Here is a 14,464-nt window from a genome sequence, read left to right on the forward strand (position 1 = left end):
TAATAACGGACTCTCTCTCTCATCACTCCATTCGATTGATGACCCGCTATCCAAAACGGAAGCAGCCAGAATCATCAGAGGAATCCTTATTAATAGCCCAAACATCTCGCTGTCCTGGGTCAAGGCGCACGAAGGCAACTGGGGAAACGAGGAGGCAGACACATTGGCTAAACAGGCCACCAAGAAGGAAACCGTGGATCACCACCTCCCGTTCCCCAGAGCATGGGTAAAAAACAAGTTTTAGCGAACAATGCTTCGAAAATGGCAACAACAGTGGGAATCCAACACCTCAACAGGAAGAAAGATCTATCAGATCCTTCCGAAAGGTCAAGATTAGTGACAACGGCTGGTCTAGTGGAATGACTCTGTACCTTACAGAGCATGGGCCCTTTCCCGCCGATCTCAAGAGATTTCACATTCGATCAACTGACAGCTGCATGTGCGGGGAAAGAGGTACCCCCATTCACTACTCAACAAAATGCCCCCTCACGAAGGAGTTACATTTCGGTGTGCCTTCAGAAGAGAACATACCTTTATGGATACGAAAGTTAACGCCAAGTACCGACAACATCATCTGCCCCCCGAAGTGGCACAATGTCGCGGGGCAGGAGATGAACTGCACACAGGAAAAACTGCGCCCCGAGGAGGCGAATGCTCGCGAAGCAGTTTTTGACATTTCCGTATATAATTGTTAAAAATGAAATTTGATGATGAATAAATTCTGGAGAGGTAGGGCTTCGCTGTGTGGTGCTAACGCGCAGCATCGAAGGTCACAGCTTGGTAAAGAGCCAGATGGCAGAATTACATCAAATCAGGTCGGAACGAGCAGCCTACAGGGGCACCGCACCACTAATGCTAAGCTGCTTGATGGGGGAGGGGACTCGATGCTGACCTCATTATGAATAAACAGAGGAAAGAGGGTTGGATGTGCCGGACCGGGTGGCCATCGAATGTATCTCGAGGGCTTCCTGGTTAGACACCTTCAGCACCCTCCAGCACGGACCAACTCAGCCGAGTAAATGGCTAGTATCCCTAGCGGGACAGAGATAGGTCCCTGCCTGGTACTTTTGGGTATAACATAGGATCCTAATGCATTAGGGGGCGCTGGGACAAAAAAAGGTTGGGAAACTATGGTCTAGGTCAATATTTTCTTTTGCTCACTCACGTGCTTGCACGTTTTTTTACTCACACGCTTGCCACTCTTGGTCACTCACTGACCGTGTCTATAAAATTTTACCGCTCTTCTCCCATTATATACCAATTTTCTCAACCACTCATTCCTATAATTTGCCGCCGCTCAGAACTTACCACCCTGGGCTATAGCCCGTAAGCCCCCACGTAAATACGCCACTGCAAGCACCACTATACGCCATTCCATCCAATTTATCGACAACCCTATTTATACGAATCCGCTCTTCAAATATTGTAGTTTAGCGCTATCTATCGTGAAACTTTTCAAATACAATCTGTACGAATCTGCTTTGAATATAACATTTTCCTGCCATCTGTCGGTAATTTTTATAACTGGTTTTTTTCCAATATATCTTCGTATATTGAATTTTTATCGTCGCACATTTCTTTTGAAATTAATAAATATGGACTTTTGACGAATGTGGCCAGCTGCTGCCATCTATCTCGTGAAAATGAAAAACCGTTATTCTAATTTGTAGGATCCTCACAAAAAAATCGATTTGCCAGGTTTAGCCCCCTCCCCCCCTCTCGAATCTTGAAAAATTGCCCTGGGTACTCGCTCGCATACAAATTTTCGTTGGAAAATCAGAAAAAAAACTCAAAAAGCAGTTAATAGGTGGCGCTAGTACGAGCGACTTCGGTGGAAATATGCAAATAATATAAGAACTTGCGCTCTTAACCCAGAACCAGTTCGCCATCGTATACCGTGTTCGTGGACCTGCTACACTCTGCCGTTGCTGGATTTGTGACTCGCCTGCAATATGTTATTCCCTGTGGTGGTGGTGTGGAACACGATAAACGATTCTGTTCGTTATTTGCGTATCTTTTCTTTGAGTTGTGTACGTCAGCGTCACCTATCGGCTGTTTCTGAGTTTCCTTTTTACTGTCATGAAAAAATTCCCGTGACATAGCGATGAACCCTACAAACCATTTTTATTTCGGTTATTTTTCCGGTTTTTATGGAAAAGTGGGGCGTCGATCACAAGTGCTCGAGAGCACACGAAATTAGACACAAGCTTTGCGCACTCTTGGTGCTTTAGAGAGCACCAGGAGTTGAAAATGTATGGCATATGTCCTTTCTTGAGAGAACATCAGACTGACATTTCCCATATTATTCGGCTCTTGGGAGCAGAGCTGCAACTGAGACGGGGGGGGGGGGGGAGGGATCAACCAGGTCTGGTGCCCCGGAGTGCTCGGCTAGAAAAGGCGCTGAACACTTTCAGTAACCACTTCTTCAACATTACATTGGGCACCAAAACTCGAGTTTGCCCCCGCCGGTCCACAAGAACAGTAAAATCTAAGCTGAACACGAACGTTTCCCTTAAAATCTGTCCAAGTTGGAGAGATAGAGGTGTCTAAGATATAGAGATAAAGATATCTATATCTCTAGAGATCTAAGATATCTATATCTCTAGAGATCTAAGATATCTATATCTCTAGAGATCTAAGATATATATATCTCTAGAGATCTAAGATATCTACAGATGGAGATATGGAGTAGGCCTACAGTGTTGTAGAAATTCTGTGTTATAGAATTATGGCTGGTCCATTTAAAACTGTCTAATGCATAAGCACCGGAATCTAAGCACTGAGGCCATTTGAACCCATCCCCCAATAAATTCTCTCCTGCGTATGCTCTTGGGTCCAGTATATACGGGACGAACAACAACTCTTTCATCCCCTCCAATGTTTTCTTCATGTCGGTGCCTCTTGTCCAATGTAGTAAGGTCATGCCCAGAATATATAGGAAAGGCCGTAACTAGGATTTTTGCCGCCCTCACAACTTTAAAATTCGATAGTTATATAACAGTGTTCTTTGTTCCCACCTAAAACTGCCACCCCCCCACCCCTAAATTTTGAAACCCGGGGCAGTTTCGGCCCTGTGTAGAGGTGTCCAGACTGACAGGTTTCACTGTATCTAGTTGCAGACCTTCCCGGATCCGCGCCTATGTAGATAAGATTGGGTAAGAAATAAACTATATATAAAAATCGATATTATAAACGCGATAAAAATCGCAGATGGCGGCGCGATCCGCGTCTTCATACCCCGAAGGTGTCGAAAAATGCCGATTGGGAAAAGGACATCGTGACGTGGGTTCAACGCTCATGTCGAATTATTTTAGGCGTCCAATTTTGTTTTTTCTTTCTCTCCCCCCATCGTTATTACCAATCACCTGCAAATCGGTGCGATGATTGATGCCATTTTGCCACTACGAACTGTTAACAAGGATGGACATCTGCACATGTCGCCGCCGCCTTGTCTTTTGACAACTCGAAAGCGCCAGAACCCATTAGATCGGCGTCATTTTTCATGCCCTTTTCCACAGTTTGTCCAAGCCTCTTATTACTCATTTATTTATGATCATTATATTTTATTTTCTCTTCGCTGTGCCACGACAATTTTCGTTCTCATACAGGTGGTGGTGGTGGCAACGGCGGCCCCATCGCCCTCCTCCCATCCCATCCTTGAAGCCCATTTGATGTATTCTAGAGATATGTTTGTATAAGAGTCTGTAATTACCGGAATATCGTCTTCTAACCGCCTTCGAATTGGTGTGGAGACAAAAAAAGAAAAATGGCGGCCAGAGATTCGAGGTGTCCCTACATTGTTATTGGATCGGGGCGCGTCACGTGACGAGAATCACACTGCATGATTCGAGCGCTTGTTGAATACTTATTCCGTTTATAAGTCGTTCGTTCGGAAGACACTCTGTTGCACACCTGCCTGATTTATTTGCCTTAGGTGCAATTTCCGCTAATATTCGCTGTCATCATCTTCCTCCCTAATTCCGGTGCGTGATTATGATGAGAACCCCGTGACATTCCCCCCTCCATCTACACGTTTTCCATCAATTTCCTTTTCTTTCATTATATATATATCAGGGTGCTCAAGCCTTTAGGAGAGTGCGGACCACATTTCATTGGTTCGAAAACTTGTGTGTGTCGCTAGTCACTTAAGTAACCTGGTGCCGCGAGTCACCTAAGTGCTCTGTAAATGTGCCATGAGCCATTTGAGTGATCTGGAGTGGCGTCCCGGGCTACTCATATAATCTGTGATTATGCCGTGGGTCACTTAATTGATCTGTTAATATGCCGGGAGGCACTTAAATGATGTGAAATTACACCGCGGATCACTTAATCAGGGCCGTCTTAAGAGCGTCATGGGCCCCCGTGCTTTTTCTGAGGCCCTACCTGACAAATTATCGAAATATTCAACAATTTCTCGTTTTTCTCTTGAGGGCCACGGACCGTGCCCGGGTGGTCCCATGTTAAGACGGCACTGCACTGAAGTGATCTGAAAATTTGCCACTGGTCGCTTCGGTGATGTGAAACGCCACCGCGGGTCACTTAAGTGATCTGCAAATGTGTTGCGGTTCCGTGAAGTGAACCTGAAATATGGGGCAGCTGAAAAACCGAACACGACCAAGCTCTTCCACCTAACAAGCGATATAAGCCCAGAGCTTCAGGGAGCGTGGTCACGGCGAATAAAATTTCAACCGGTGATCCGTCCTGGCGTGCTTCTTTCCGTGGTACATGCCCGCGGTGCGTGCCCGTTAAGCAGCCCGAACTACTTTTCAACCGGAGCTACGAAGCCCCAATTCCCCGGCACCCCCAACTTCACTTACGTGAAGTCCTACTAAACCAGACATGCACCTTGTCAATATTCCTCTGCGGCACTTCTAACGAATTGGTACACGTTGGGATATATATATGTGTGTTGTGCGTGTAGTGAAACTTCCGTGAACTTTGTTTCTGTGTAATGTTTGTTATGCGTAGTGCTGCCATCTGCCATCGATTTTTCTAACTGTGAGTGAAGTGTAAAGTTTGAATAGTATACCGTTGTAGGCCTGTTGCTCTCTGCGGCGAGATTTTTCAAAGGGAAGATCGGCTCACATTTGTGACTCGAAGTTGGGAACCACGGAAAATCAACTTCAGCCGACCACCACTGTGGTGTTCGAACCCTGGTCCGCCATCGTGACCACTCGATCACTACAGCGGCTGCACGCGGAGCCCTTTCTTTCTTTCAAACCGAGCACAACTCAGGTCTATCACACTCTATGGGCGATTCACTACCTAGTGAGCTGTGCCGGAAGTGTAGCTGTGTGTGTGTGTGTGTGTATACCTAACAGTCTGAGTGCGTACGTAGTGTTGTGTTTGATTTTTCAGTGCCGCCATCTATATTTCAGAAGGGAAGTGAGTGATGTGTTATGATTGAATTACACTTGTACTGTTTATAGGTCTGTTGCTCTCTGCGGCGAGTCTTTTCAAAGGGGAGATCGGCTCGCATTCGCGCCTTGAAATTTCCGGATCCCATTTCTAGCCAGGTAGGGGTCGTCGGGAAAAAGGTCCACCTTATACTGAATGCCACTTGATGAAGGATGGGAATTTGTTTCGAGGGAAAAAAATTCAGTTGCATATGTCGCCACCAGAGGGCGTTTTATTAAGAAACGGCGCATTTAGGCAAACGTTTACAATACAAGATTCATTGAGAGACTGGTTATTTGTGGAGATGAGGATTACAAGGAAGAAAATTCATCACTGCACCCACGGGGACTCGAACAACACCTTCTAGAGCAAGAAGGTGCTTCCTTCTGCTTTAGAAGGTATTGACTCGATCTCGCTGGTTCTCGATTCAAATATTGTACCTGCTTCCATAGCTTAGATGGTAGAGCACTCGTCCGGCAAGCGAGAGACCGGGGTTCGAGTCCCCGTGGGGGCAGTGATGAATTTTCTTCCTTGTAAACTTCATCTCCACAAATAACCAGTCTCTCAATGAATCCTGTATTGACAAGTGGAAAGGACATTTCTATATGCAAACGTTAACAATTGTTAAACACGTTTACAATAGTCACTGCAACAAAACATGTTCCACATGATAACCATCATTTTCACCTACCATGTGAAATCGCAAGATGGCGTGTTCCACAACTGACGGAAGTGTGTGCGGGGAAATGTTCAGCTTCAGCACGTGGCGTGAAATGCTGCCTTTAAGGTCAGGTGAAGTTCTTGGATTGCCACGACCTACCAGACGTTTCAAATGCCCCCAAAAGCCAAAAATCGCATATACACTGCTGGCCACCCAAATTGCAACACCAAGAAAGACAAGAGATATCGCAACAATATTTATTTTGTGGATAACATGTTGACCAAGCATCAAATGATTAAATTTATAGACTTCTGTGAAGTGTGGTTCCTGCCAAAATCAGTAGCCAGAGTAGCCGCCATTGTTGGAGATCACCGCTGCCACACGCCTCGGCATTGATTCAAAGAGACTTTGGATGTGTTCTTGGGGTACAGCAGACCAAGCAGCTTCCACGCGTTGCCAAAGTTGATCTGGTGTGGCAGCTGGGGATGTAATCTGGGTCAATCGTTGAGCAACCATGGACCACATGTTTTCTATCGGCGAAAGATCCGGAGAGCGAGCTGGCCAGGGAAGCAATTCAATCTGGCGATTGACGAAGAACCTTTGGACAATGCGTGCCACGTGTGGTCGCGCATTATCCTGTTGAAATATGGCTGTGGGCAAGCCCTGAAGGTAAGGAAGGGCAACTGGCTCCAACACCTCGGAGATGTAGCGCTGGCTTTTTAAAGTACCGGCAATGCGTACTAGAGGAGTGCGAGAGTGATATCCAATACCGCCCCATACCATAATACCCGGTGCAGGACGAGTGTGGCGGTGCATAACGCAGCTGTTCAGCATCCTCTCTCCACGGTGTCTCCAGACTCGAATCCGACCATCGTGGTGTTGCAGACAGAAGCGTGACTCATCAGTAAAGACAATTTCATTCCATTGTGCCGTCCACATCCTTCTTTCATCGCACCATTGGCGACGGAGACGTCTGTGGTTCTGCGTCAAGGGTAGACGAAGCAATGGATGTCTTGCGGACAGACCACTCTGCTGTAAACGGCGTCGAATGGTACGTGCAGACACTGGATGATGCGGTACAGACTGAATGTGCTGTGCTATGGTTCGTGATGTGGCTGAGCGATCCGTCACTGCCATACGCACAATACGGCTGTCATCACGTGAAGTGGTGCACTGAGGTGGATGCGATCGAACACGTCGGTCCGTCGTACCCTCCTGCATCCAACGATCACTTATCCGCATTACAGTTGTTTGGTTTTGTCCAACACGACTACCGATTTCCCTGAAAGATAATCCACAATCTCGGTAGGCCACTATCCTTCCTCTGTCGAACTCGGATACTTGATCAAAAGATGATCGCTGTTTTCTACGAGGCATAATTGATCGTTCTTTTGAAAAAACCACAAGGAAAACACAATTGCCGTACTTCAAATCGTCGAAATCTCCAAGCCTTAAATAGCGCTTTGAAGTGGCGCCACAGGCGCGCGTGATGTGCGTCTGCGCTGAAATTCTAATCATTTGCATATCTCACCTCCGCTAATGCATGTTGTAAATTTCATATTATTTGCATGCTTCCTTCAGGGTGTTGCATTTACGGTGGCCAGCAGTGTATTAAGGATCGGGGAGGCCATAGATTGAGGAAGTGCCGGCTGATGACACGTTCTTCTGTAAAATGTGTTTTAAGAATTGCAATGTATAGAGGAACTCCATCTTGCATAAAGATTGTGTCTGCAAGCAGGGCCGGTCTTAGACCTAGTTGCGTCCGGTGCAAAAACAGTAGTCAGCGCCCCCCCAGGTGTGGATCCAGAGTGATGTGTCGGAGGAGGCAATTTTTGCTAGTCATTACTGTCCCGTAAAATACGGGACATATTCATTCTCCCATATTATCAGACTCGGTGTGTGGTGATCGTCCCCATCGCCCCTCCCCTCTTGGTTGGATATTAAGGGACGAAGAAGTCTGAAAAGCTTTCTTCCTAAAATGGGGTTACCACCATTTAACTTGTAAACAAGCATAAAAACCCAACTTGTTTGATTTAAAAACATTAAAAAACGTCACACATTTGTGCAGGGTACTCATCACAAAGGATCTATCTTCTTCATACTTATTTTAATTGAATTTTATGGTAAAATAAGTATAGTTTCACGCGTAAGGGTTAAACTGATAATAAAAGTGGTTAAATGAAAATGATATTTTCGTATGATTACTTTCATATTTATAAAACTCATGTGCACTTCATTTAAAATTATCCCTTTCAGACCCAGTACTAAGAAACGGAAGGGGCAGGCAAACACCAGATATAGCACCGGGCTCTGCAATTTGGGCAGGCCTGTAACTATTCCGAAGCAACTTGGACGGTGACCTGAGCGGAATGGGAGGGGGGCACTTGTAACTCCTTTTTCTCAGCATAACCATTTCAAGAAAAGTCTGTCCCCGAGAAAGCACGCTACGGAGCTGGGGAAGGGGCAGGGCCATCTTAAGAGCATCATGGGCTCCCAAGCCAAGTGGTTTTTCTGAGGCCCTGCCTAGTAAATTCTAGATAATTTTAACTAGAGCTCATTTTCGTGAGGGGGCCCCCCTCTACTTTTGAGTCCATGCGTTAAAACGGCACTGAGAAGGGGTTATTTTTCTCTCTAGATTTTTTTGTTAACCTCAGGGACTTCGGCTTTAATCTCAATGATAACGCGCAATTCTCTTCCACCTAGTACAAGTACAAGTACAACACCACAACAGGCAAATTGCCCAACGAGGTGGCTGACTTAAGAACCTCATAGATCCCCGAGCCATTCCCCCCCCCCCCGGAACCCCCAATGAATCGGTACATGCGGGAATGTGCGTGTACGTGTAGTGCAACCTGACGTGAAGTTTTGTTTCTGTGTAATGCCATTTTTCCCCGAGCCATTTTCCCCGGAACCCCCAATGAATCGGTACATGCGGGAATGGGCGTGTACGTGTAGTGCAACCTGACGTGTAGTACCTTACCAAGGTGTCAAACAATGCCGTGAAGCATATTTTAGGGACAACGATCCCAATGGAATAAAGCAGCGGTTCTCAACCTCTTTTGACTCGCGGAGCCCTTTCAAGTAAAAAAATTCTGTGGCGGAGCCCCGTAAGACAATTTTTTAATTATTAATCAAAGTTACTGATTTATTTTGTTACTATTTAAAAATATTTATAATTTTTTTTATTGTTTTGTTATTTTTCTCGAGCGGCCGCGGAGCCCCTGGAGAGTGCACAAGGAGCCCCAAGGACTCCGCGGAGCACCGGTTGAGAACCGCTGGAATAAAGCAATACATATTTTGCACCTCACTTGTTTTTAGTTTAAAAAACAGAATGGGGGGGGGGGTCCATGAGTGTAGAATCTGGTTTACAAAGCTGTTTAAAAATTTCAAATTGAACTTCCAACATATGGTACGTTCCTCATTAGTTTCTTGAAAGTAAAATGATGTCCTTTCAAAGTCCCATTGTGGTCACACCTTACCAGAGATACATAGGTAGGCTAGGAGCCTCATAGGAAGCTTTGCCGTTACTCACCGGGTATCTGGAACAAGATCCATGAAACTCCGAAAAGATGTTCAGTTGTGTATGTACGGTTTGTTACAATTTTCAAGTCCACACACACGTTGCACTTAGGGGCGGTTCGAGACAAAATTTCTACCCGAGTGGGACCTTTTTATGTCCCTGACTTCCCTAATTTAAAAAACTTTTGTTTCAATGGAACAGCGATATTTCATGTCATAACATATCATGTCGAATTTTTTTCTGCTCTTTTACCTTGGATTCGGCGCTCCTCCTAGAGCGGGTAGAAATCATTTTCCCATTTTTCGCCCTTCTCATGTTTCGGCGCCCCTTCTCATTTAGCGCCCGGTGCAATTGCACCGGTTGCACTGCCCTAAGACCGCCCCAATTTCGTTCTGTAACAACAATGCATGTAGCTTCCCAGTGATCGAACATGTCACTGGACCTGTAGAACGTAACTCCTACTAGAAGTAGGGACCGAGAATAAATGATGCAGTATATCCACACCATACAGTCACTTTTGGTGAATGCAACGGAACCTCTAAGATAGCTTTCGGATTTTCTGTTTCCCAAACTTGGGAGTTGTGAGTATTGACTGCACCATCCAAGTAAAAATGCGCTCCGTCTGTCCAGAGGATATTCCAAGGCCATTCTGAATCGACCTCAACGCAACCTAGAAACTGCAGTGAGAACCGGAGTCGAGCGTCATAATCATGTGGAAGCAACCGCTGCACAAGTGAAAGTTTATACGGATGATATTGGAGGATATTCCGCATGATTTTATGTACAGTTGAACGTGGCCTATCCAACGCCTGTGCTGCACTACTCACACTAGTGCTACCACGATAATTTGAAGCTCTGTCCTCTTCCACCTGAAGCGAAACCATGTACTGCGTCTATAGAAACGGGGTTTCTTCTTCCAGGACGAACAGCCAACGATCACGTGGTTTCAAATTTCGTTATCATATTCCGAAGGTTTTAACATTCATTGGACCATTTTGAATCCTCTTCCAAGTCCGATATTTCTGTAGAGCAGTTATCGTGGAATTGCTCTTTTGGTAAAACAATTTGACCAAGGAAGCGCGATCTCGTAAACTTATCGTCATTGTGAGCAGCAAACACATTGAAGAACAAGATCTCCGCGAATGTTTTTTTAGGTTTTATAACAGCTGCTGCGTGACATCGAATAAATTTGCATGTTTACAAAAGGTATTAAAAGTTAACCGCCCTCTGGTGGCAACATGTGCAACTAACACCCCCCCACCCCCGAAACAAATTACCATCACTTCACGAAGTCCTCCACAAAATATCGCACTTTTCTGATGACTGGTTTCGCCTGTAGGCTACTTTAAAATAGGGTATTTAAATTATGGACGCCCTGTATGTAGCACCATAGTGTTGAGGGACACACAAAGTTTCAAGATACCGGATGAGGATGTTCCAAAAAATGTCCTTATCTAAGAAAAAAGTAAGTTTTTTGGAGATAAACGCATTTCAGTGAAAAACATTAGCATGTGTAATGCCTGCTAGTAGTTTATATTAAAATATTAAAAAAATAGTATTAGGGTGCAGGTAGAACTAAAACTCTAACAGTTACACGCAAAACGTTTCATAGTATTGAAAATTTGAAAAAGGGTTTTTTTTGGAAAATTTGCTTGCACCAACCCCCTTATAAAAGCCCTGCTCCCTACCCCCTTCTTTGTTGCAATAGTTACCAGATCATACAGTGCTTCCATCTCTTGTCCGACCAGTCAAATTATCTAGTTTGAGCCGGTTCTGTGTATGCTCCATTTCAACAAGACCCACAGCAACGGACACATTCGGTAAGGTCACCGTTAGGCGAACTGCATCCCCATACTAAGGCCAAATCCCATCGAACCATTTTGAACTCTTCGAAAACCTACCGTAAATGCTTTTACGAGACTCGAAGAAGAATAAATGTATATCAGTAATAAAATCATTGCATCACTCACATAAGAAGCTGCGTTCACATGTTCCACATGGCGGAACTGTTGACTCTTCTAAGCATGTAAGTTACCCCCAACACGCAACCCATTACTTTTTGTAGAGTACGTAATACGTAAGAGATTAACGATCGGATCGTTTCTCGATGACAGCCATTACAGTGGTAGAAATCGCCATCATCATCATCATCATTAGCATCATCATCATCATCATAATCATCGTCATAGAGACAATGTGTGAGAAGATCTCGGAGGAGAAGTACAAAAAAGGTCCCGCATTATTGTATTAGATTTACCGGAGGAGAGTAATGATGAGACCGAAGAGCACGACATGTTGCACCATAATCACAGGGTGGGCAATGCAACGAACTGGCAGCACATGTCGGCTATTTGTTTTTGCACGAGAAGGTGGGAAAATGGCACGTCGTCGTCCCCAATCGTGCCCAAACCATTCCCAACAAATCATGCCGCTCGAGAGCCAAAATAAATAAATAAATAAATATGGCGTTGCCTCACAACTACTACCTTGAAGAGGAGAGAAGAAAGAAACCAAAAGAGAAAACCAGTGCCATTTTGGACCTCTGTGGCAACGAGACCCTTTCCTTATTGGATAAACGTGGTTTGGAAAAAGGAACGAGACCTTAAACAAAGAAGCTGCTAAGATTGGACGTTTTAGTGACACGTGACAGTCTTAAATGTTTGGAGATATTACGCATAATCTTTGACGTTGATTCTAGGCGTCGAAGTTGAAAAGACTCTTGAAGTCAAGCGCGAATCAAGGGAATGCGTCACAAATTAACCAGAGGGATTTTTACGAGGTGCATGTGTGTGGTTAAGTTGTAGTAATTCTATGTAACAACGGAGCATTTCCTTGCTCAAAAAACAATGGTCTAATGAACAAGTGTGGTTCTAAAGCCACACCTTACAATGACTTTACGTGATTTTAAATGGATTTCCCCTAAAACCAAATTAGATAAATTTGGTTGTTGACAATCCCAATCGATTGAATATTTGGCTCCTACGGGAACACATTTCAAACACGTACGCAAAGGCCACCACAGACAAATCGGTCAACGAAGTGGCTGGAAAAAGATTCCCTTTTCAGTGAATGATGACAGTACACCAGTTCATACTCCAGTTTTATACTCCTCAAATGCCTTTTTCGCTTCCAGATTATGCTCTTTTTTCCCGCGAACAAGAGGGTATGACACCATACAAAACAGAGGATAGTATTGCCCTAAATTCTTCCCACTGAATTCCGTGACACGGACTGATTGCTGAGGATGCTCCCGCCAACCTTTCTCTCAAAAGGTCAAACAGTTGGTTCTTCGAAAACAAGAACCCATTTTTCTATTATCAGCTTTACCCGAAGAAAAGTTACAGAGAAAACTAACGACACGCGATGAGGAAACTCGTCCCACCCACATCAAAACATGTTCAAGGTTCGACAACATTTCGACACTTGTCCTCAAGACTGGTGGGAATAATTCCACTAGTGAACACCCAATGGTGTCACGTCACACTCATAAACTGAAAATCAGATTATCTGACTGGAAAGGAAATTATCAATTAAAAAATTACACGCCATGAATTTCAGTTGGTCCCTTCAACGCATAGACACAAGACTGGATTGGACCTTGGGATTATTGGTGCAAAGACCAGTAAAGACAAAATGCGCCAAAACAAATGACAAATTAATACTAAGATGAATAATATCACGTCCACAAAGTAAAACTACAGTTGCATCCTCCGGACAAGTTTCCTAACCCAGGCCTGTCCAATGATGAGTTACTGCCTGCTACCCCCGGGGGGGGGGGGGTTGAAGCGTAAAAAGGCTTCCATCACACTCCGGAGCCTCAGACACTTGCATGGGCAACGCCCCTCCAAGCATCTGATTCCCCAGCCCATTCCATCAAGGTGACCCAAGTGGGTCTCTGCTCACCTCTCGGCTGGGCCACGGTCTCCCAGGACTGTTTAGTGAATTCAAAATCGGTACATGCAAAAGTGGGCATCCGCTGCGGGGGATGTGGGAACAGCACATCGCAGGCCCTAGGCACCTGCAATATATATATACACCTGTACAAGAATCATCGAAAGACTGGTTATTTGTGGAGATGAAGATTACAAGGAAGAAAATTCATAGCTGCCCCCACGGGGACTCGAACCCCGGTCTCTCGCTTGCCGGACGAGTGCTCTACCATCTAAGCTATAGAAGCAGATAGAATATTTCAACCTTGGAGCGTATATATATGTTGAAAGGCACCGTACATGGACAACCGTACATGCCTTTCAACATATATATATACTCTCCAAGGTTGAAATATTCTATCTGCTTCTATAGATCAGATAGTAGAGCACTCGTCCGGCAAGCGGTCGTAAAATAATGACGATGATGTGAGCAAGTAAAAGCATGAGCGATGGTCAATGGACTTTGTGCAAGGATGAAGTCACTCTCCGCTACCATACAAAGGTTTCGCAACAGCCAGTTGTTAAAATCTTAGTATGGTAGCGGAGAGTGACGTCATCCTTTTATAAGTCGTCATCTGGTGGCATCGTCAGCAGTTGTGAGCTTGGCCTGAGTCTCGTTCGGCCGTCCATGTACTGTCCCTTTCAGTGCACACGAGTTCCAAGGAAAGATTGAGATATTCGGTGTCTCTAGTGGTCTGGGGCGTTCAGCAGGAAAGTGAAAGGACGTGGGTTCGATTCCCCGCAGTTGAATTTTTTCCTCTCTTTCCAAAATATATCTTCGCAACAGCCGGTTGTTAAAACCCGCTCATTTAACAGAACTGCGATGTTTGTCATGTTCTTTCCTGACAATTTCCACTTGATGTTAAGCACTTGCTGTCATTTCTGTTCAGTGCTTCCATGTGCCAATATATGCATGTTTTCTTTCAGGTGGCAAAGGAGCTGAAGCGAGTGATTGGC

The 14,464-nt window shown here is 44.9% G+C and overlaps 2 non-coding genes across 2 annotated transcripts; one reads left to right on the top strand and one right to left on the bottom strand.

Moving 5' to 3' along the window:
* Positions 1-5,839: 5,839 nt before the first annotated feature.
* On the top strand, positions 5,840-5,911 carry TRNAA-GGC (transfer RNA alanine (anticodon GGC)). Its single transcript has one exon. It is a non-coding gene; the product is annotated as a tRNA-Ala (tRNA).
* Positions 5,912-13,683: 7,772 nt separating this feature from the next.
* Positions 13,684-13,755, bottom strand: TRNAA-GGC (transfer RNA alanine (anticodon GGC)). Its single transcript has one exon. It is a non-coding gene; the product is annotated as a tRNA-Ala (tRNA).
* Positions 13,756-14,464: the final 709 nt, after the last annotated feature.

Source organism: Pholcus phalangioides, unplaced genomic scaffold, assembly GCF_987345545.1.
Source record: "Pholcus phalangioides strain wild (caught in Gottingen) unplaced genomic scaffold, Ppha-v1.0 ptg000010l_1, whole genome shotgun sequence".
In the NCBI taxonomy this organism is placed as follows: Eukaryota; Metazoa; Arthropoda; class Arachnida; order Araneae; family Pholcidae; genus Pholcus; species Pholcus phalangioides.